The 22689-nt window shown below is 52.9% G+C and overlaps 1 protein-coding gene across 3 annotated transcripts in view; it reads left to right on the top strand.

Annotated features, from left to right (window-relative positions):
* KLHL29 (kelch like family member 29) overlaps positions 1–22689 on the top strand; it is a 309817-nt gene that overhangs the window by 83300 nt on the left and 203828 nt on the right. The window lies entirely within an intron of this gene.

Raw genomic sequence — 22689 nt, 5'->3', positions numbered from 1 at the left:
ATGCACCCACACATGCACACGTAAACGGGATCACACTGTATGTACCACTTTTGACTTCACAGTAGGAAGGGTACATTTCTGATGTCAGCAAATACAAATCTATAGCACTTTAAAACTCTTCATATCATCTGGATAGAATAATCTACGCGATTTACTTAAGCAGTGCCCTAATGATGGGCATAGAGTGTGTTCTTAATATCTGACTCCTACAAAACACAACAAACATTTTTGTACATATATGTTTGCATAGTGGTTTGATTATTTCCTTGGATTAAATTTATGGAGGTCTGGCCTCAAATTTTGACTCAGGATTTTCAAACCTAGATGATAAAAACCAGGTAACCAGGAGAGTTGGGGGGGGAACGTGGCCTGCGTGTGAGGGCAGATATCCGATGACAAGAATCCGTAGGATTGCTTGAACACCCAGCCGGCAGGCCAGGAATGAGCCTGCAGGAGCAGGGGAGCCTGGAAATGCAGCTGCCGACATCCACTTACTTACTGTTGCTCAGGAAACAGGAGGATGGGCCTGGAATGAAGGTTGGAGGGGGTCGGCGGGGGGCACCGGGGTTCAGGACAGGTGAGGCTGAGCTGGCCCAGCCTAGCATGTCTGGTGGCACTTGAGGCTTTAGAAGTCCATGGGCCGAAGCCATCTCTGCATAGCACGTGGGGCCCGGGACTGGGGAGGAGAAGACCATAGCAGCCCCAGGACTGCTTTGTTCTTAGGTGCCAGGCCTGGTGCCCTCTGATCAGGAGCCTCCGTGGCCTTTACCTGGGGCCAGCTTGTGGCCTGAACCCAGCTTCCATCTGCAGCAGGGGCCAGAACGGCAGACCGACAAGTTTCCAGCCATGTGCATGTTCCTTTTGGACTCAGAAAAGGCGGGCCGGGGGATGGCCCTCCTCTCCCAGAGCCCTGGCTTAGAGAGAAGCTACCGCAGCTCTAGGGTTGAGTTGTCAGTAGCCGTGGTTGTCAGCAGGCAGCAGGAGGAGGCTCCAGGCTGGGCCTGGATCAGCTGCCAAGATGGAAGAAGCGTCCACTGGGCATCCAGCCTGCCGCCACCCAGCAGCCCAGTGGGGACAACCAGCAGGGGCAGACGGGTTTCTGGCCTCGGGAGCTGGTGGGCTGTTGGCATGCATCTAATGGCACTGCTGAGTGGCCGGACAGCTGTCCTGGTTCGTCGTCCTAGGCCCGAGGGGATGCTTTGCTTCTGTGACTGTCGGGTAAGAGGCGGGGAGTTACCAAACTAGACAGATCTAGTGATGGTGGCATCTTGGATCTGGTGATGGTGGCATTCCCAGCTCCTAGAGGGGGCAGAGGTGGGGATGAGTGTCTGAGAAGAGACTCAGGAGATACTCGTCACAGAAGTCAGCTTTCCAAGGATAAACCTTCACGTTTTAAAATTTTAATGTTTATTTATTTTTGAGAGAGACAGAGAACAAGTGGGGGAGGGGCAGAGAGAGAGAGAGGTTGACACAGAATCGGAAGCAGGTTCCAGGCTCTGAGCTGTCAGCACAGAGCCTGATGTGGGGCTCAAACCCACAAAATGTGAGATCATGATCTGAGCCAAAGTCAGACGCTTAACTGACGGAGCCACCCAGGCACCCCTGTATTTAATATTTAAAAAAAAAATTTTTTTTTAATGTTTATTTATTATTGAGAGACAGAGAGACACAGAGTGTGAGCAGGGGAGGGGCAGAGAGAGGAGGAGACACAGAATCCGAAGCAGGTTCCAGGCTCTGAGCTGTCAGCACAGAGCCTGACGTGGGGCTCGAACCCACAAACCGAGAGACCATGACCTGAGCTGAATGAAGTCAGATGCTTAACCGACTGAGCCACCCAGGGACCCCTGCCTTCACGTTTTAGACACTGTGAGTGGGGTGAGGTGAAGGGGATCTAGACACCCAGGGGAATGGGTTTAATGGCCCCTATTTTGAGATCTGCTGTTCCCTCCCACTGACAGGGGAGGGCACATGGTTCTTATTTATCTCAGTCTTCAAGAAGCATGTATGTTAGGAAAGGGAGGGACCTCAATAGGACACGTGGTAGATCAACCCCCGGACCGGTGTCCCCACTGTGAACTCATGGCCATCTGCCCTGCCCTAGCCAGTTCCTGGAGAGGGGGAATCACATCTCATCTCTGTATCCCCTTCCACCACCCCCGCACAGCACCTGCTGGGGCTCTCGGTAAATACATCACTGCACACGCAGCCGCACCTGCTCCTGGGAACACCTCAGCCCGTGGCCCGGAGCCAGGTCGTGCTTGTCCCTTTTGCCTCACACGCAGAACTCCATTGATTCCCAAGAAGATAGGAAGTCTCCACAGCCCACCGTGTCCCCTGTGACCAGTGGAAGAAGCTATCACTTTCCTGTGGAAACTGGGCCGGATCACTGGGCTGTGTGTGTCCTGCTGCAGAACGGGGCCTGCTCAGATGCAAAGCAGGGCTGCTCCGTGCCTGTCCGTGACCGAGAGTGTGGTGCCAGAGCCAGCTGGCAGGAGCGAAACCTGATCCCTGCACTGCAGTGGGTGACCCTGGCAGGGGTGGAGCTCAGGGGAGCTAAAGCCGAGGAGCCGGTTTATGCAGAACCATAGGCTGAGCCAAGAATGACATCACCAGACACCTAGACCTTGGAGGTGGGGAAAGGCAAGCCCTGACCCCCATCAGTGCTGAGACGCGCCCCTCTGCAGCCTCCCCAGCCTCCATCCCCGGGACCGTCTCGGCACCTCCCGTCCGGGCCCCTTGTCCCCCTGCATGCCATGCATCCTGAGACGACATTGCAGATGTCTCCAAAGCTAATGGCGCTTGGAACTCTTCCATTGGAGGACACTGTGTGCCATGCCCTGGACGTCCGCACTCAAGGCTGCTTCACCCGGCCAAGCCATTCGGAAGGTGCCCTTGCTGACCACACTCCCCGGTCTCTTGCCTTCCCTCACTCGCTTTCTCTCAACAGCCGTGCTTCGTTCCATCCTTCTTTTCCTTCTTATCCATCCCCCTTTGGCTACCGTGTTCCCACCCAAAGACAGACCTGTGGGCAGACATCTCAGGGCTGCCTTCACTGTCACCTGCTTTTCCTTTTTCCTGGCTTCCTCTCCCGGCCCCACCCCTGCCTCGGCAGCCCCCACATCCACCGGGCTTCTGGGCATTCGGCCTCCTGAGGATGTTGTGGAAGCACATCAGCACCCCGGCACAGATCCTTCAGCAGGGTCCCCCCTTTCCCATCACCCCCCAAGCCTTCGGCCTGCCCCGTCCACATAATGACTAGCAGATGACCTACCTGCTACTTCGAGGAGACCCTGAACCTCTTTCCCTTGGCTTGGTGGGCCGTGTCACTCCATCTGTGTGACCACTCCAGCCCCTGTTCCTCTGCCTGCCGGTAAGGGAGGGCGTCAGTGCTACAAGATTTCCCTCAGCTTTCCTTTCTCTGCTTCATCTGTCCCCAGGGCTTCATTCTCAGATGGCATCTCTGTGCCGAGGTCCCAACCACTTCTCCAGAGTCCTGAGAATCAGCCACGACCTGATTCGCACCCCAGACTTGGCCTGGCGAACACAGAGCCGCCTCGTTGCTCTCAACCTTTGGCGGCCAGGCCACTCACCCCTCCCCGGTTGGGCGTCTCTGTCTCCTTTGCCTTGTGTTTCTCATCTTCCTTCCTGGACCACAAGCTCCTTGAGGACAGGGACCGTCCTCTTGTCTCCACATCGTGAGATCAGATGATCTTAGTTCCAAAATCACAGGACTGAAGGACAGAGAGACCTCACAGGCAATGGATGGACAGGACCCTGGACCAGGAGGCGGCCACTGGGCTCTCCTCCCAACCCTCGTACTAACTCTGGGGGAGCCCCAGAGAGCTGCCGAGTCTCCATCTCCTCCACTCACACTGAGGGCAAGCCCTGACCTTCCTAGCTCCCAGGAGAAGACCGGCAGGTCTTGCTGGGCCAGCAGTGTCAGCTCTCGGTGACTGCTGGAATCACCCGGAGAGCTTTCAAACATACGGATGCCCAGGTCCTGCCCCCAGACCTTCTAATTTAATTGTTCTTGTGAGAATGGATGTTGGTGTACTTTAAAGCCTTACCAAATTCCTGGACCCTAAGCCCTGAGGAATTGACACAGAGGTTATAGAGATACAGCAAAACAAAGTTCCTGGATGATATGTACTTTATTTGCCCTTTCAGATATTCTAAAATCTACCCCCTGGATCAAGCCATCCAAAAGCCAGACACTTGGGCCATCACACTGTCAACCCCATTCATCTCACCCCACCCCAAAATGCTTTCACTTGAACCCTCTGGGCTGTTAGAAGTTCTTCTTTTCCTGTAGATCATACTGATGTGCCTACATTTAGGATTTTGTGGCAGTTAATGTTTATACCCTGTCACTGTGATCTCTTTGCTGGGACCCTTGGGAGAAGTGTCTCTGATTTCAGCACAGACATGTTCTCCTCCTCAGCCTTTCCTGGCACCTGCTGTGGAATCACATTGTAACATCCGCTTCTTGTTTGCCTCTTCCAAGGCGAAACAGTGGCTCTCAACTCTGGCTGCATATTAAAATCACCTGGGGACATTTTAAAAAATTCCAATATCCAGGCTAGATACACCAGACCAGTTAGATCAAAATCTCTCGGGATGGGACCCAGGCATTAGTATTTTTGTGAGGCTCCCCAGATAATTCAAATGGGAGGCCTCGGTCAGAAGCACCGCCAAGCCTGGAGGCAAATCTGTGACCCACCTGTAACAGACGCATGGAACTTTCTAGATGTGGTTTCAGGGACGCAGCAGCCCCTGTGCCATTTCCTGCGCCTACACTTGTCAGCAGCTCTCCTGCTTTGGGTTTACATTGTCTTCTTGCACGTATCCCTTTAAGTTAGCTTTTCAGTCCTTCCTGAGCTGCGTGAGGTGAAAACAGAATGGAAAGCCTCCTGCTTGTCTCTGGCTGGGCCCTGGCACAGCTCCTGCCACCCTCAGGCTTCCCAGGAGAGAGGGTCACGACCCCTTCCCCACCCAGAGGCGCCTGGTCAGCGCCCTCTGTTCTGGTAATCCCCCAACAGGGACGCGCCTCCGGTCTGCCAAGAGCTGTCTCCAAGGCCATGGAAGAGGCTCGGTCAGTTCGCGGCATGTGTGTGTTGATTGGGACTGGGGCAGAGAGGGGACTCATGGGGGTGGCGTCCCTGTGTCCAGGACACTGGCTCTGTCACCTTTGTTTGCCCTCTCCCTTTTCAAGACTCGGCCCCTTGACAAACAACCCAGTGGGATAATCGGCCAAAGGCAGGAGATGCCCCGAGGTGGAATCTTCCCCCAGTCCCGGATGCGAAGTTGTTCAGGGGGAGCAAATACGCGGAGCGGTTCCCATTAGCCAACGGGGCTGGGGTGGGGCACACACAGCAGTTCACTCTAGCTGCAAACCCTCATTTGGCACCTGGGCTAGAAATAGCTTATCTGCAAACCTCAGAGTTTATTTTTGTGGCCAAGTTTGATTTTCCAAGCTACCTGTCTCCTTCCTTACCTTGAATGTGCCCCAGCGGCCGGGGCTGCTGGGAACAGTTGCTTGTGCCCTCCAGGAGGGCATCTGGCCCAGGGCAGGTGGGGGTTGACACCCAGCTTGCACCTTGCAAGCTTTGCTGTGTACTCTGTAGTGCTCAGAGGGAGGGACGCCTAATTTGCACAGAATTTTAATTTGCTCAGAAATCTCATTTGCACACAAATACCGAATAGGCTGGCAGTGGCCCCACCGGAGTCCTGCTCAGGGAGAACTCCATGCGTACATCTGTCCAGTGACCCAGCAGGGGGTTGCTCCTAAACTACTGTGTTCCTGTCCCTTTTTGATGATTTCATGTATTCACAGGTCACTCAAAAGAACTTTTAAGCTTTTGTCTTCGATTGTAAATTCCCTCTCTCTCTTGGTGCTCTGTCTCTCACACACATGCATACACACAGCATGGCAGTGCAGGGGCACGGGGGCTATGGAGGAATACCCCGTACAGGGAAAAATGAAGGATGTTTCAACATTCATGCATTCCTTTATTTCTTCAAGCCTTTATTGGCAGCAACACTGCATATTGTTCTAGAGCCTGGGTCCAGAGAGTTCAGACAAAAGCCCTGTCCTCCAGGAGCTGGCTGTCCAGTGGGGAAACCAGAAACTGAGTACGTTCTTGCAAGATGTGATAAATGCAACAAGAGGAATTTATACAAAGTGCTCTGGAAGAACTATTCATTTGCCTAACAAATATTTCTTGAGCACCTGCGGCATGCCAGGCATCATTCCAGGCAGTGGGGATACAGCAGTGACCATAGGAGACAGAATCCCTGACCCAGAGCTCGCATTTGAGGGCATGAGAGTACTCAGCAACTCACTTAGTTCGATCAAAACTACAGGCTTCCAAGAAGAGGTGGCCTTAAACTAGAAATGAAGTCTGTGCACACGCACGCACACTCAGGGACTATTCCAGGCAACGGGAAGAGCTATCGCAAGGGTCTCAAATGTAGAAACACAGGAAAGCTCAGCCTAAGCAGTAAGGGAGACCCATGGGTTGGGAGATGCAGCAAGAAAGGTAACTAGGTCTTGGCCATGGTGGGCATTGAATGCCATGCTAAGCCTCCAAAAATCACCCTTACAGATAACGGAGACATAGCTGAAGGCTCACAGAGCCCTCTCACAGCCAAGCTCCCTATGTACCATCTGACCCCAAAACAGACTCTTTGGCAGCCTGGTGCTCTGGGCAGCCACTACCCCAACTCTAATTTGTTAGAACGTCCAAGGTTAAGGCCATAGGACTTCTTTTACCTCCTCCCGCTACGTAGTGCTTTCAGTTTGCATAGCGTTTTCACACAATTCCCTCTACTTGGTCATGAGGGAGACCCTAGGAGGTAGACAGAGAGGAGTTATTGTTGCCATTTATTACACCAAGCAGCAAGCCGAGGCCCAGAGAAGACCAATGCCTTACCCAAGCTCACACAGCCAGTCAGAGCAGAGGGGGGACTAAAATCCTTGTCTCCTGGCTTCTAATCCAGAGGCACCTCAGGCCTTCACGTCAACTGACACTCCTTATGTTGAAACCTAAAGAGCTCTGAGCAAGTATTGGCCATGTGCTGGCCTGTCCTCCACAAACATTAGTTGAGCACCTACCACATGTCAAGCCCAGCCTTGAGTGACCATCCTCTGGGCCTCAGTGTAGTCCCAAAGCAACCCAGGAGGAAAACCGTCCTTCCTCCCACCCACCATGACCCAAGAGGCCTAAAGGCTACAGGTCAGCCAGACCTGTGCTGTCATCCACCAGTGCCAACCTACACAGGTGACAGAATCGCCATCACCAGCTAGAGACCACCCCACTGCCTCCCTGGGTTCTCCCATCCAGGCCACTTGGAGGCACGCTAGGTATAGCCGCCAATACATAGTTCCCTCCAACTTGTAAGCTGGGTGCTGAAGGAGCAGGGGGCTCACGCCTCACTCACAGAGCGACAGTTTGCCTGGGTAAGGCGGATGCAGCCTAGCAACCCTCGCGGGTTGAGTCTTTTTTTTTTTTTTTTTTGATTTGTAGCAACTCATTTAGATAAAAGCATCTGGTTTGTAAGGAAGCAACAACAAAAAATCATTAAAAGCATATTTCTGCTTTTACTAAGTAACTTAGTAACAGCACAGGAGGTAACAATTAACCCGGCCCCCCTTCTCCAGGTGGGCAGGCCGGTGCTCTGAGTGGGAAATGACAGGACACAGAAGGGGTCTAGCCCGGGTCTCCTCTCAGATCAGTGCTCACAGGGGTGCATGAGGCAGCCCCAGCCAGCCAGCCAGAGAGCCTCGCCCTCCCATTAGTGTGTAGGGGAGGCATCCTGCCTCTCCATCCCAGAATAAGCGGTATGATTATTTATTTAGCACCAGTTCAAGGCTTTCTGAAGTGCACTCAAAGTGCTCTGCCGTCTCGCACAGGGGCACACAGAGCCACACTACTGACTTTGTGAGTCGGGTAAGGTAAATCTGACCCCCGCACCAGCCAGGCTCACTCGCCTCCCATGACCCGCACTCGACCTGCACACGCATGCACAGCCTCTGTTCCCATGCAGACAGACCCTTGTGCTCCTAACCGCCCCTGCACGTATGCATCACACCTGTGGACGCTTGTCCTGCAAGCCCAAATATCCCGGAAAAGCCTCTCCCAGCCCCTCCCACCTCCTGGCAAAGAGCTCCCAGCCACCTACTCATGGGAATTTCCTCTCCTTAGATTTCCTGACGCTGTTACTTTCTCTGGCAGCCATTCGCTTCTTCTTGGGTCAAGTGTGGTCCTTTCACCATCCAGTGTGCTTGTGGCTCATCCTCCACCCACTGTGAGCCCTCCAGGTGGTGTGTGGGGGGGGGGGGGCAAGCTCTCTGCAGAGCTGAGCACATCATAAACACCGAAAAGGGACTGATGATGGAAAACGCCAACTCACATGGCCTCTAGCTATGCTCATTTGCTCCTGAGTCCTTCAGCCCTCTGCTTCCTTTCTATCACAGAACCCTCTCACCTGGCACCTGGATCTTGTCTTGTCTGCCCTGGGAGACAGCTGAGGACAGGGGCTGTGTATCAGTCACTGGGACCCTCCCCAAAGCCTAGTACAAAGGCGGCTCTTGTGTGTTTGCAGGATGATGAGCATGTGTGTTTCACTCAAAATTCTCTCAGTTAACCTAGCTCACCTGTGTGCTCAAGGGCTGGCCACAGCTCACAGCGCCTACCTTAGGGGAGTGTGGGCAGTGCACCGACCCTGTCCTTCCAGGGCTGCTGTCCCCTGGAGATACCATACACCCCAGGCCAGAGCTCTCCTTCCCTCTGTTCTGGGCACAGTCCACACTCCACAGTCCAGGAGGAAATAGGCCTCCCTGCACCCAGCTGGGACCCAGGGTCTCAATATGCTCAAGTTCACATTCAAGCCACCATTAGGAAGGTGTGTCCCATATCCAGAGGGGCCCCACAGCATTACATTCATCCATTTGGGAAACGTTTCTAGTAGGCAACCATCAAGAGCACAGATGGTGGACCCAGACCGCCTGGTCCTAATCCCAGCCCTGCCCCTTACCCGTGTGACCTCCATCACGTTATTGAATCTCCCTATGTGTGCTTCAGTGTCTTCATCTGAAAACCAGGAATTATGATAATACCTATGTCCTCTGATGGTTGTAAGGATTAAATGGGTTAACGTAACACAGCACCTAGAATAGTGCCTAAAACACAGTCCTCTACAAAGGTTTGCTATGATTATTCTCAGGGGCTAGGACTCCAACTGACTCATGGACTTAATTCAAACTCTCTTCAGGACCAAATGCACTTTCAAGGAAGATATTGGTGTACCCGCCCCCCCACCCCCCACTGTCCTCCACCCGTCAGTCAGCCTGTGCAGCTTTTCATTGCTAAAAGCACTCAGTCAGTGGGGGACCTCTGCTCCCAGGGAAGTGGCCCTCCCCAGTCCGTGGGGATCCCAAGCAGCCACAGAGCTGCATCCTGGTTCTCTGTAGACCCTGGAGCATCCTGGAGCCCCTCTTTGGGGGCAGGGAGAGTCTCTCAGCACCCATCAGAGCCCTATTTCATTCCCCACCCCCCATACCTGTGACCTCCTGAAGGGGACCTAAACTCGTGCTTGGCCCACAACTGCCCCAGCAGCCCACACCCACACAGTGGAGAAATGACCCCCAGAGACAAGGGGCTTGACCCACCCAGGGCTGCCCCTGGCTGGCTCTGGGACCTGGAAGCATGTCCCCATGCCTCTTTGGATCGCAGTTTCTTTATCTGTATCACGAGGGGTTGGAGTTGTGATTGATCCCCAAGGGCCAGTCAGGCTCTGTCCCTAGGAATGACACTCTGGATGTGGCCGCATGGGGGCTTCTGGGACGCCACCACAATTAGCGTTGTGGCTTCAGAAGGTATGTCAGCGCGTCCTTGGGGCATCTGTCATTAACAATTATGAAGTCATTATCTGGTAAATAATTCATAACCCGGGAGATGGGAAGAGCCGCCAATAAACAAGAATCCACTTAGAAGGAGGCTTGGCAAGGGCTGGGACAGCCACGGTGCTGGTGTGGCTCCATCTGTGCCTCTGGGGTCTGCGCCACCCGGACTTAGCGCCTCTCTGCAGCCCTCCCTCCCATCCCCGACCTGAGGCGTCACCCTTCCTCTGGGCTCAGGCAGAATTTAGTGCCTGCTGGAGTAACAACAGGTATCGAGTGATGACCAGGTGCCAAGGACTACGCTGAATGACTGCCGCGCACTTTCTCCCTGAATCCCCCCGAAAGCCCTGTGCCTGTGGCTACTGTCCTCATCCCCCTGTGCAGAGCCGCACACGGAGGTTAAGAGAAGTGAACATCTTACCCGGGGTCTGAGCCAAGATCAGAAAGGAGGGGGCACCTGGGTGGCTCAGTTGGTTGAGCGTCTGACTTTGGCTCAGGTCATGATCTCACCGTTCATGGGTTCAAGCCCCATATCAGGTGCTGCAATGACTGGGTGGAGCCTGCTTGAGATTCTCTCTCTCTCTCCCTCTCTCTCTCTCCCTCTCTCACTCTCTGCCCTTCCCTCACTTGTGCTCTCTCCCAAAAATAAATAAATAAACTTAAAAAAAAAAAGAAAGAAAAGAAAGAAAGCACTGGACTGGGATTCAGGTCAGTTTGATGTGAGAGCTCTCCCCCTTAGCCAGTGTGTCCACTCCCCCCTGCTATGACTTGTGGCTTCTCATCACTTTACTCACCTTAGTCTCCATGTGACCTGTTCCCTCCCAGCTGCACTGGGAGTCCCAGAGGCCTGTGTTTGCTCTCTAGTCCTCCACACCAAGGATAAGGCCAAGGAGGTGTTCCCTAGAGCCTGCAGACCACAGCCTCGCTGGGCTGGCTGGCTAGTTCAGACTTGGCAGTGGAAGGGGAGCACGAAGGGATGTCTTCAGGACCCTATATCTGAATTTCCCATCTTCTCCTAGGCCTGGTGCACTTTTCATTTTCCAGAAGACATTACAGCCTTCTGGCCACACTCCCACTGAGAGTTCTATCCTGTGAAAGGCGCTCTTTGCCCAGATGGAGTGAACCCCAGGCCACATGGGTTGGTCTTGAGGACTGGGTTAGCTCTTCAAGACTTAGCCTCTCCTGTCTATACTCTGACCCCACCAGCAAGGCCAGCAGCCGGCCCTGTGCCTGCAGGACCATTTCAAAGATCTGCCCAGAGGCCCCCCAGCCAGGGAAGGACTCTGGGGGTGTCTCTCTTACTGCTGAGAGTCTCCATTCCATTCTTGGCTTCTTCTACGTAGAAGTCTGTCAGCAGCACCCATACAGTCAGCTCCCCTAAGGCCTGGAGTCATGAAAGGTCTTAATTACACTTCTCAGACAACCAGGGCTCCCTTGAGTTGGGAGCGTCAAGGAACAGGGTGGGGTTGCTGGATGCTAGGCCCTGTAATTGTTACGCATCTGGAATGTTGCACAAACCACTATGGCCAGGCCGTGTGGTAGAGGAAGCCACAGTGGTTCCCAGGCATGCAAATTTCTCAATAACTGTGGTCACCAGCCCAAGGAGAGGCCCCTTTTAGCCTTTTAACCTCTCCTACTGTTGACAACAGGACGGTCAAGACTGGCAGACACAAAGGCCAGGAGGTGGGGTCACTTTGCTGCTGTGTCATAGAACAGCTTGAAGCAACCAGAACCCTTCCATCTTCTTTGACCAGAATTTCCTCATGGGAGGTGCCAGTCCTGCCCTACCGGCCAGGCCCCCACAATGACAGAAACACATCCCCTGGCCTCTTCCTCAATTCCTTTGCTTCCAGAAATGGGAAAGATTCCACCCAAGCACATTTCTTGTCTTTGACTGATGACTTCAGCATGTTGTTCATCAAGGGACTGAGTCTCACAGACTGAGGAGGGCAGACGAGGGTGGCACAGCCAGTGCCCTGGACACAGGGACGCCACCCCCATGAGTCCCCTCTCTGCCCCAGTCCCAATCAACACACACATGCCGCGAACTGACCGAGCCTCTTCCATGGCCTTGGAGACAGCTCTTGGCAGACCGGAGGCACATCCCTGTTGGGGGATTACCAGAACAGAGGGCGCTGACCAGGCGCCTCTGGGTGGGGAAGGGGTCGTGACCCTGTCTCCTGGGAAGCCTGAGGGTGGCAGGAGCTGTGCCAGGGCCCAGCCAGAGACAAGCAGGAGGCTTTCCATTCTGTTTTCACCTCACGCAGCTCAGGAAGGACTGAAAAGCTAACTTAAAGGGATACGTGCAAGAAGACAATGTAAACCCAAAGCAGGAGAGCTGCTGACAAGTGTAGGCGCAGGAAATGACGCAGGGGCTGCTGCGTCCCTGAAACCACATCTAGAAAGTTCCATGCGTCTGTTACAGGTGGGTCACAGATTTGCCTCCAGGCTTGGCGGTGCTTCTGACCGAGGCCTCCCATTCGAATCGCCCAGGGCTTCTGGTGACTAATGTGAGACCACCTACCGCTTCCTCCACCAAAAAAGAGGGGGACACAACCGCCTGTGTTCAGGGCCTTGTTCCTGGGGCTTGCACTTTCTGTCACTCTTGGCAGTGCCAACCTGAGACCCCGCCGTGCTGCTCCCAGGGGGGCTGGAGACGCTCCTGCTGCCAGGCCGCTCCTCAAGCCATTAGGACAGGATTTTCCGTGCCCGCCCCGTTGTGGAGAGATTGACAGAAAACAAAACTACCACTTAGGGAGGGAAGGAAGGGGAGTTTTCAGCCCTGGCAGGCAAAGGCGTGAGAGGAACCGGCTTTTGTCATGAGGCAGAGAGCGTGGCTTGTCCGTGAGCTACAATCCCGACAGCCCCCACGAAATGATGCTGTTACACGTGTGTTCACATGTAATAAGCCCCCCTGTTCCCAGTGAGGAGGTGCTGGGGGCTGCTGAGTTATGTGCAGAGGAACCCACAGGGCCCACTGACCTGTCCTCCTCTTGCTCTGAGCCCTGGGGACGGATCGACCCGACACTGAAGCCCGCGCTCCCAGAGGTCTCCAGGGAAGGAAATTCCATCAGCTCCCAGAGTCCCCATTCCGGTGGCTCCTGCAGGCTTTTCTTCTATCTGACCTAAATCTCCCTTGCTGCAATTTAAGCCCATTTTCCCTTGTTTTGTTTGGAGTGGAAATGGAGAACAGCTAGTCCCCAGCTGCCTCCGAAAGCCGGGTGAGTCACAGTCCCTCGTACCTCCTGCCACACTGAAGCATTCTCAGAAACCTGCCCCGTTGAATCCCTGCCCGCGGAGCCTCCGAGAGAACAGCTTTCACATTAATGCAGGAGACGAGGCTCGGGGGGGTCCCGCTGGCGCGGCACTAGGGTGGCCCCTGGGCCACTGAGAGGAATGCAGGAGATGGCATGTGAATAGATCTGCACCACACGGTGCTCCCTGCAAGGATGCGGTCTGGCCATCCAGACCGGGGGCGGGGCGGGGGGGGGGGGGGGAGGTTCCCTGCAGGAGGTGACAACCCCATGAAGTCCTGAGGCCGGGAGGACTCAGCTGGCAAAAAAGGAGGCATTTCAGGCAGATGTCAGGGGGACTGTCATTCACTGCAGGTCCCACGTTTGGGTTTTGAAAACTAGTTCTCTTCGTTATATCCTCCTTTACTCCAGAGCTTACGTGGAATCTGGGGTTCCACATCCTCACCCACCCGTTCTGTTTTAAGTGAGCGTCTGACTGCCAGGAAGCCGCCGTGGGCCGGGGGGGACACACAGCACATGTGTCCTGTGGGCCTTGCTGACGGCCTGTTCATCTCCTGAGCCACTAGGTTTCTGTCTTCATTTTGTGTCTTTTTACCTTTTTACTTCTGGGAACAAAGAACCCCAAGTTGTTTCTGCTAAACATGAGCTGTTTTGTGGGCTGTGGAAGCCAGTTACTGGAAGAGTTGGGCTCATGGTAAATTAATTAATTAGTTAATTAATTAATTTTAAAAATTGGATTGGAAAGTCTGAGTTTAAAAAAGCAACAACGCTGAGAGTCCCTGACGGCACACAGGCAGGGCACGGTGAATGCAAGAGAAGAATTTTTACTTTGCTTGGGCCCCTGGAATTCAAACCTTCCTACTCTGTGGGTTAAATGGAGAGAAACCAAAACCTTTTTCCCAAGCAGTTATCCAGCTGAAATACTGAGATGTGAGCAAGGTCATTTGACTTTTTTTTTCCATTGCTTGGCCAAAAGCCCTGTCCAAACTACTTGGCTTTAACATAAAGGAACCAAAAAAAAAAGGAAAAAAACACATTGATTGCATTTAAATAATGGAATTGCCATTAATATCTTCCATAAAAGATGATTGATTCTGACTTGGATTTATGGGAAGTTGGGGCTTGTAAAAGTAAACAGTCGTTCAATATTAATGATGGTTGATGCACCGCGCCCTGCCCCCCAGGGCTGGTTAAATGGATAGGCTCCCAGCGGCTGGGTCTGGAGGGCAGAGAGGGCAGCCCTGGGCCCAGTTACCCGCTGTGCCAGTCTAGGAAGCCAGCCTACCGACCCCTCCTTCCCTCCCACGAGATCCTAATGCGAAAATGACTGGGGAGACCAGCAGCTGTCACCTCTGCTCTGTGGAAGCCCACAGCCTCCAATAGGACTAAGCACCCCTGATGGCCTGGAGAGTCTCTCCCTCACCCTGCACACCTTGAGAGCTTCGGTGGGCTTGCTCTGAGCTCCTCTGCAGGTGGGTGGGTGTGTGAGTGGCGGCAGTCTCTAGCTTTGCTGCTCTCGTGGCCCAGAGCTCAACAGACTGGCCTTCAGTGCAGGGGGCTCGTGGGCTGCGGGTTTCAGAAGGAGTTTCTCCAGTGATTCTTTCCTCCTGCTCAGGAAAAGACGGAGGTGAGCCCCGGTCCCTCCAGGAAAGTGGAGGCAGGCCCTAGGGCTCTTTCTCCTCAGGAAGGACCAGTGATTGAGGGTGATGGGGGACACCCATCTGGGTGCCCATAGCTGCCATGCCTGCCAGCGTCCCGCCCAGCTGGGCCATCAGCCCCACTCCTGACCCTCCCACTCTCAGGTGGCTGCTTTCTTCATCCCCATCGGGCAGCTTGGAACCCTTATTACTGTCTCCCGGCCCTCTAAGCACTATTGATCCCCTGTCTCTCAGCTGTAAACGGGCAACTCCCAGACCCACCCCCAAGCTCTGTACCACATGGCCCCCTTCCACTCCCCAGGATGCCCCTCAGGGTCCACAAAACCTCACAGAATTTGTTAGCTCTCCTCCAGCCCACTCCTCGATTGGTGCTCCTCACCTCCGGGAATGGCCGCACCATCTACCCAGATCCCAAGTCAGAAATGTGGGAGCACCCCCTCCTCTGTCACCCTCCACCCCCACATCCCTGGCTCCTGGTTCTGCCTCCTCACCTCTCCCCCATCCTTCCCTCCATTCCCAGCGTTCTTGCCCTGGCTCAGCAGGCCTTCATCAGTTCTAACCCGAATGGCTGGCATGGTAGCCCTGCCCCATTTCTCTCCCTCACTCCCTCATCGCCCCCTTCCAGTTCCTGCATGCTGGCCCCCAGGATCTTCTCCAGCGGGTGAGCCACACTGGAGTCAGTCCGCCAGTCTCCATGGGGTAGAGTCCAGGCACCTGCCTCTGGAAACCCGCACCTCCTCCATGCTGAAAGCACCACCTGTGGTCACGCTCTGGAACTTTATACCTCGGGGCCTTTCCTGTGTTGTTTCCTCCACCTAGAATGCCTTTGCCACCCCCACCCAGGCCTCCTTCCAAAGCAGAAGCAGCCATTCACATTCGTCTCTCCTAACATGCTGTCCACATCTTTAATGCAGGAAATGAAATGAACCTTTGAGGGCCGTTCATGTCAGACATGTTTGGAGCCGCCTGCCCTTCCCGCACCACCTTCTGGAAATGTCTGTCCCCACCCACAACCCCTGCTGCTGACAGCAGGTCATGCAAACCCCTCTTCCACTTTCAGCCTCATTTATTGGACTAGGTGCAGATTCCTGATTCCAAGGGTGCCCTTCCATTGGCCGGCGAGGTGGCACTGGTTGCTCCTGACTAAAACATTGGCTAGACCAGTAAGATCTGTCTTCTGGAGTGGGAACTGAGGGACCACCGGGGCCATGCGCTTTAGCCAAATGGAAGCACAGATGCCAGACAGAGCTTCCTCCAGGGCTCTGTCCATAGCAAAAGGTCCAGTCTCAAGGGCAGTGATTAGGACAGAAGGAGAAGGGAGATGAGGGAGAAGGTGAGCCGTGAGCAAGAGAGCTTGCTCATCGTGGCTGCTCCCTGAAGCTCCTCTTGTTTCCGCCCCTCTGCTGGCTCCCCCGAAACCTCACCATTGCCTCACAACACCCCCCCTCCATGAGCTGGTGTGAGTAAGCCCTCTTTAGTGCAACCAGAACCCTAACTAGAATGACAACCTCGGAATGCCTCGCAAGGACGAATAGAGCCGAGAGGTGGGCCAAGCTTTCTCGTCTATGGCCACTACCTCCTGCTCAGCACTGGCCACCACCATGCCCCCTCCCATTAGCCATGATCACTGTCCCCTCCTCTCCCATTCCAGGCTCCTCGAAGACGGGGCTGTGCCTCCCTCTGCTGCCCATCAGGTGCCCATGCCGCCCTTCTCCGTTAAGGTTATACAGCCTCTCCCTGTCTGCAACAATGCCAGCAGCCTAAGACGCAATGGGCAGTTGGAAGAAATGGTGTCTGAGGTCCTTTCCTGCTCTAAAATCCCACAGCTGTGTCGTCGTCCCCGCCCCACCTGCCGCACAGGAATGACGGAAAGTGGAACGTGGCCCATGCTTGGCCCGTTTGCTCCATCCCGCTCTTGCAGATAGGGCTGCCTTTTCGCATGATCCCCCGGAGGCCCCCTCGCAGGGGCTCTTCCTCTCACTGCTCGTGGTTGAAGAGGGATTTGTGCCGTGGCCAGGCGGACTGCAATTTTCAGGCATCCCTGATAGGAGCTTTGCCTAATGAGGATGCAATGCTTACACATATTTTCATTCTTTAAAAAAAAAAATCGGCTATTAATTTGTCAGAATTATTCATATTTTACTGATGATATTTTCCATGTATCTAATCAGGGAGCTCATGAATAGAAATGAAACTATTTAAATACAGAGATGGTGTACAATGTAAGATCTTGTTTTCTCAAGCTGTTTCATAATGCAGTGCATACATTTATTTCTTCTAAAAACAGGTTTTTGCAACCATCGAAAAAAGTTTTTTTAATCTTTGATTAGATATGACTCTATTCAGATATGCTAAACCAGTCAGAGCGGCGTGTGTGTGTGTGTGTGTGTGTGTGTGTGTGTTTGCACACACGTGTGTGCCTGCCTGTGTGGTCACTTGAAGCATGTCTTCTGGCCTTCTCCCTAGGGACAGGAGACTGTTTTTGGTGAGAAAAGTGGAGAACACATTTGGATCAAATCTTTAGGATGGAAGGATGGCAAAGTAAAAGTACAAATTGAAATTGGACTGAATAATATTCAAGATAATTATTTGTACAGTGTAGCCTCTTAAACTGCTCAAAATTCCAGCAGCACTTACCTACATTGAAAGTGGCTTGGAATCATTAAACAAAGCCAGATATTAAATATACTATTGCTATCTCTCGAAACATTAGCAAGTAATGTAAAACACATGGCATCTACTCAATGGGAAATCTGAGAATACAAATTATAATAGTTGTCTTATAAGACCTCTGGGAAGCTTGAACTGAATTGCTTAATTCCATTAATAACAAACTATTACTCTAGCTATTAAAGCAACATAAGGTAATAGAGATCATGTCGAGAGATTGCACTGAGGCTCTTTCTTCACCTAGCACAAATTTATTCAGGGGCATTGATAGATTTTAATTGACTATGGCAACTGAATAGCAACAAAGGAAATTGAATGTCTTTTGAAAAGCTCCACATTTTGTAGAAGCAAATGGCAACACCAAAATGAGGGTTTGGGGGAGCCGGGAGAGGCAGGGAAGGACGTTGAGGAACATCTGTACCAGCAGCTCCTCCACAGAAATGCTGTCCTATAACCTGAACAAAAAGTTCCTTGGGAGCATGCACACCACAGGCCCAAGCATCGTTTCATCCCCACGCAGCCCAAGTTGAAACGAAACTCATCCGGGCTGCTGTAAAGACATGTGCTTTGTCATGAATATCCATGGGGCGTGCTTCCAAGATATAGGACTAGAGGGACCTTCGTGCAGGCTCCTGAGTCTTCTCTGGAGAGTTCTGAGAACAGGGGGCCTACTAATAGCTTATCATGGCTTAGCAGTGGCATCGATGACTCCTCATCATGGTCCAGCAATGGTGTGGGTGACCGACCCCTCATCATGGCTCTGAACCTTGACGACCACTGAGGCCTCCCTCAGCTTCTGTCTGGTTCCAGATGGATTCTGGTGACCTGTCACCTACTTTTCTCTTCCACGTTTCGGTCCTCTACCCACTACTCATGGTCCCTCTGTCTCTTTTCACACCCTATTGGCATCAGGTGTCTGTCCTGCATCTCATATGGGCCTGGCTTTGTATGAAGTCAGCTTTTATACTCTAGTCTGCTCAGGGCGCCTTAGAAAAATACCACAAACCAGGTGCTGAAACAATGGAAACTTTTGTTTCTCACAGTTGTGGAGGCCAGAAGACCCAGACCAGAGTCCAGTCAGGTTCTGGTGAGCACTCTCTTCTCGGCCTGCAGACGACCACCATTTTGCTGTGTCCTCACATGGCTGAGTATGAGGGAGAGAGGGGGCATTTTCTCTGCTGTCTCTTCATATACAAAGACTAATCCTATTGGATCTCATTTATGAACTTTAATACTTCCATAAAGCCTCTGTTTCCAAGTATAGTCACACTGGGGGTTAGGGCTTTCACATAAGAATTTGGGAGAGACACAGTTCAGTCCATAGCAGTTTTGAAGTTCCCTTTTCATCGTGTTGGGCTAATCTCTCTTCTCCCCCACCTCCCCCCCCACACAGCCCCAAGTACCCAAGTGCTGCTTTAGCACCTCCGTTTGAAGGGAAACTCATTTTTATTTTTATTATTTTAGAGAGAGAGAGAGAGAGAACGAGTGGGAGAGGGCCAGAGAGAGAGGGAGACACAGAATCTGAAGCAGGCCCGAGGCTCTGAGCTGTCAGCAAGAGCCTGACGTGGGGCTCAAACTCACAAACCGTGAGATCATGAGCTGAGCCGAAATCAGATGTTCAACCGACTAAGCCACCCAGGCGCCCCAGGGAAACTCATTTTTAAAGGAAACTCTACCCAGACGTGAGATGATACGTGGTGGCAATTCGAGGAGGTGGTAAGGAGCCTGTGGGCACTACAGGAAGGCAGAGTCACAGGGCGCCCTCCAGTCATGCTCGTTGGGGGATTGGGCCTGGATCGTTGCACTGCCTGGCCCAGACAGAGCACATGATGATGCCGCAGGGGGTTGGGAGGTCGTGTCTTCTGATGTCTGAGCTTCCCACAGGTTTGGGGACAAGTCCTGAACATCGCCTCACTTCAGCCTGTAGGGTTACCTTCTTATTATTTTCTGCCCAGTGTGGCAGCGAGTGGAACGTTCAACTCTGTCGCGTCCACTAAGATTGGGGACACTCTCTCACACTGCCTGTCAGTCCCAGCTTCTCTCCACGACATCACAGAGGAGCTTTGGAGGGCTGGCCTGCAGCACACGGTAGCCCCTCTGTGTCCCGCCACCGCGAGGGCACCGGCCCTTCTCGAGTCTCGTCAGAGCCAGGCTCTGGGTGCGACGCCCAGGAAGGGGCTCTGGCTCACGGCGGTGGGTGCCTGCTCGAAGGCACTTGGGAGAATCTAATCCCACCGCGACTGCGGCACACGCATGTGTTTGAAAACCTCCTTGGCAGGCAGGACCTCCTAATTTTTTCCACTTCTTGTGATTAGCGTTGCAGACTAATCCTAGCACCAGACTCAACACCAGCTGTTCTTCCCCCAACTGCTTGTTTTTACTTAGAAGCCAAATCCTGGAGCTGCTGCTGCATCGGCTGGCCGCGCTCCTCCTGCTGCCAGTCACCTGCCATATGACCCCAGGTGAGCTAGCTCTCCACCCGGCCACCGCCCGTGTGCTTCACGCTGCCTGGGCAGCACTCCCCTGTCTCAGGGTGAGAGCCACACTCGGTGCCAGGGAGGCCTCTGGCTTACCTGCTAAGACGGTCTGACAGCAGCTGTTCCCAGAGCCAGACTGACCTTAGGATTTTGATTCTGCATTCCAAGACATCAGACATCCTTGGGTGCCATGTGCAATTTTTGGTGTAATGGGACCTATTCAAAACAATACCTGCAACATTTAGGTACATGATATCACCTGACAATAGAATGAACACACATGACCCCACCTCTGAACTTAAGAACTAGAATAGTGCCAGACTATTGAGATTACCTGGTTTGCTCAACTTTCTAACCCCCCTAACATTTAGAAAGAGGTCTGCAGAAAGACTCAGGCCTTGGGCCCTCTCTTCTGCCCCTCCCCACCTTGTGGCCACCTGGAAGACAAGGACCTCTGCCCGAGGGGTCCCCCGTTTGCAGTAACAGCACCCCCACCCTTCAGTGGGGCCCCGGCCAGGAAGCAAGGCCTCAGTGGCCTCCAGCCCGGCAGGTGGGCCAGAGCTATGATGTGGAGTCCAGGGAGGGCAACATGGCAAGAGCTCTCTCAGCTTTGTGAACTTCCCCATAGCATCCCCCTTTCCTCCAGTGACTTCCATGGCAGCGGCTTGGGGGAAGGTTATTTACAGCATGCAGGCACAGGAGCTCAGACTTCTGCATCCTTAGATGCCATCAATTTGCATTTCTATGAGAGTTTCTCACATACCTGGAAGGCCCTAAAAACAAATCAGGGAGTGTGGCATATGGGACATTTGCCCTCCAAACACTCCAGCGTCAGGAAGAATTGTGATTGTCAGAAATATCATATTCCTGTCGAAAGCACATGAAATGAGCTCTGTAAATTGGGAAACATAAGTCACGGTTATATTTGTTCTGCTGCCGTATAAGAATCACGAATGTCTCCTAGAACAGGAAACAAAACAAAACAAAACCATGAGCCCTTTCAGAATGACTTCATGTCCAGCCATAGCCACCTCTACCTGGCCGTGCTGTTTCTCTTGCTATAAAATTCCTGACTCCCTTCATCCTCGCAGGTTTTGGGCCAGTTGGTTTCTTTCTTGGCAACTGCGGTTTAGTGAAAACAGGATTAAAGTAAATCACTCTTTTCTCCTCTTTGGCAGCCTCTCCATGGTTTTCCTTCTCCAGCGGCCACCGGCTGTTCTGTTCTCCTTTTCTCTTTTCTCTGCATTCCTCCTTCCCTCACTTGGTTCCGAATTCCTGAATGTGAGGATCACACAGGGAGCTGATGGTTTCCTCGAGTAGAGCGGTGCTCAGCACCCAAGGCAGTGCACCTGCCCCCCATATCCTATCCCCACCCCTAAAAACATTTGAGTTATACGCGCCTGTGGGGGGGACAGTGAGACAGTGACCCAACCAGAGTGAGCAGAGGTGGCAGAAATAGAATTCTCCTCTGCCTCGAGAGATCGGGCCAGGTGCAAGGTATTAGGTCTCAGAGAAGGGGAACAAATGGCTGGAGGAATCGGGGAAGGTTTGTTAGCCCCAAGCATCTTTCCACTAGTTCATAAAGCAACATAGGCTTGAGATCTATGGAGAAGTGTGAAAATGCCAGCTGTGGAGAGAGAAGGCTGGCCTGGTGCTGGTGTGTGTCCATGTGTCGTGAGGAGGGCACGAAGCTGGGAGCCCGACTACGGTCAGGAGTGAGGGCCTGGGGCTGTGTCCTGCTCTGAAGTCAAGTCTGTGTTAGGTTAGCACTGAGTAGAAAATATGCAGGGGATGACAGTTGGTCTAAGGACTATAGGAATGGTTGACTCAGGATTGCAAGCCAGAATCCTAGGATGTAATATACTGGCAATAAACACAAGATTCTGTGAGCTCTCAGACTCCAATACTGCCATGATAGTTTTGTTTGTGTGTGTGTGTTTCTTTGAACACTTGGAAAGCAAGCAAGGATTCCCCTGACAATCAGGAAGTCTGGATTTGGGCAGCAGTAAATCTCCTTTGTCTGAAATCCTGGTGTACACTCCATTCTTGCATCTCTACCTTGGCCTCGGTGCCAAATGGGTTGGGGCTGGAGTGCCGACAAGGTGCCTTGACATCCGAGTGAATGTGGCAAGTCAAAGCAAATGCCGAGCCAGGTAGGGAGCTCCAGGCCTCTGGGTGGAGAGAAGCCCCTCTGGCTGGATTCGGAAAGCATCGAGTGGAAGGAGAATTTGGTCCTGATCTAACATCCAAATCAACACCCAACCACACCATTGCTTTCCTGGCACCTCCATTAGGAGATTCGGGAAAAGTCAGGAACTTTCTAGAATAATACTGTCTGCAGCCGAGAACTTTCTGCAGGCATAGAGATATTCCACACTGAATTGTCTAGTGCTACTGAGCACTTCGAATGTGGCTGGTGTGACTGGGGAACTGAAGTTTTAATTCTGTTCAAGTTAAGTTAATTTCAGTTGAAATAGCCACATGGGTTAGCGGCCACAGTACTATTAGCAGCATGACTCTGAAAGACCCAGAGCAGAGCCCGGGCGAGGCTGCCCCAAGCCTCCCAAGACTCCAGAAGATCTTGTCCCTTTCTAAGCCTCAAAGTGGCTGAGCATACAGAGCTCTCAGACAGAAGTTATCCTGAAAATCAGAATGGGCTGGACGCTTATGGAGGTGCCAGCCACCAGGCACGTTCCCTCAGTAGTCAGAAGAACTGCGCTAGGCATAGG

The sequence above is a fragment of the Acinonyx jubatus genome, chromosome A3, assembly GCF_027475565.1.
Source record: "Acinonyx jubatus isolate Ajub_Pintada_27869175 chromosome A3, VMU_Ajub_asm_v1.0, whole genome shotgun sequence".
Taxonomy (NCBI): Eukaryota; Metazoa; Chordata; class Mammalia; order Carnivora; family Felidae; genus Acinonyx; species Acinonyx jubatus.
The sequence above is the reverse complement of the archived record's forward strand: the minus strand, read 5'-3'. Positions and strand labels throughout refer to the sequence as shown.